Source organism: Fukomys damarensis, unplaced genomic scaffold (genome assembly GCF_012274545.1).
Source record: "Fukomys damarensis isolate Sample0158 unplaced genomic scaffold, DMR_v1.0_HiC HiC_scaffold_37, whole genome shotgun sequence".
Lineage (NCBI taxonomy): Eukaryota > Metazoa > Chordata > Mammalia > Rodentia > Bathyergidae > Fukomys > Fukomys damarensis.
The window spans coordinates 33,772,995-33,774,113 of record NW_022900949.1 but is presented as its reverse complement, the minus strand read 5'-3'; the positions used below and the strand labels follow the sequence as shown (position 1 = coordinate 33,774,113).

The window sequence follows — 1,119 nt, the reverse complement described above, 5'->3', positions numbered from 1 at the left end:
CAACAGGGGAAGGACTCACTCTCACCCTGGAGGCACACCTGGGCATCAGGCACACACTTCCGGTCCTTCCCAGGCAAAGCACTTTCTCTCTGGGCCCAAGGCCACGGTCACCCTCTCTAGGCAGCTGGAATGGGTTAGAAGAGTACACTCCTTGGTTGGAGACCCTGGGCTCCCCTACAGACAAACCTAGGTACCTGTCTGGGCCTGCCGGCCGTGCACACGCTCACAGCTGTGTGCACTGATGCTAGTGTGCCTGTGGGTGTGTTTTTCTCAACACTACGGGTGGTGGGCTGAGGAAGGAGGAGCAGGCATGTGTACCTGCGTGTGAGTGTGTGTGTGCCTATGGCTGGAGAGGGTCCCTGGGGACAGCCCCAGAACACAGAATGACATGGCAGGCTTTCTGAGCTTGCATCCTGGAGAACAGGGGTGAGACGGAGGAGTAGAGTGGCCTGGCCTGGGGATGAGCACAGCGAATGTATCCAGTGCCTGGTGGCTCTGGGCGACTAGCCCAGAGGCTGGGCCCAACAGTCGGGGCGCAGAGCCTGGGTCACCCTCCTGCCCCCTGCGGCGCACCTCCCCCCCAACGTGATGTAGAAATAAAAAGCAGCAGTGCTGCGGCGGGCCAGTGAGAGGGAGAGGCAGCCGGCAAGCACGCAAGGGAAGTGGCGGCTGGGGCTGCTGCTCTAGCCCCTATCGCGGGGCTGCTGTCACCCCCCACCCTAGCTGGTCAGGTTGCCCGCCAGGCGGACAAAGCAGCCCATAGCGCATCGCGGCAACATGCAGTCGCTCGGAGCGCTGCCCAGGCCCTGCTGCTGAGTGCCACCACCGCCACCTCTGCTGCTGCTGGGCCACTCCAGGAACCCTGCACCCTTGGTGAGTCCCTTCCAGCCTGCCCTCCTGCCGGTCCTGGGACTCAGCTAAGCGACAGAGCCCCACACTGCATAGTCATTGGCCCCGCGGCCATACCTTTGGGTTTCTGCCTGGCCCTGCCAGCTACAGCTATGAGAACCCTTGGCCTCACTGTGGGGGGAGGTCTGGGCACCTGGGTGCCACAGGCTGCCTCTGGCCTCTGGCCCTTCCATTCCTTCCAGCCCTGGGCTCCAGGACCCCCAGCTTCCC

At 63.4% G+C, this 1,119-nt stretch overlaps 1 protein-coding gene across 1 annotated transcript in view; it reads left to right on the top strand.

The window, feature by feature from the left end:
• Window positions 1-613: 613 nt before the first annotated feature.
• Window positions 614-1,119, top strand: part of Gata2 (GATA binding protein 2) — an 11,276-nt gene continuing 10,770 nt past the window's right edge. Inside the window, exon 1 of the mRNA XM_010617350.3 lies at window positions 614-873. The gene's annotated coding sequence lies outside the window, so the exon portion shown is untranslated. The remainder of the gene's footprint in view (window positions 874-1,119) is intronic.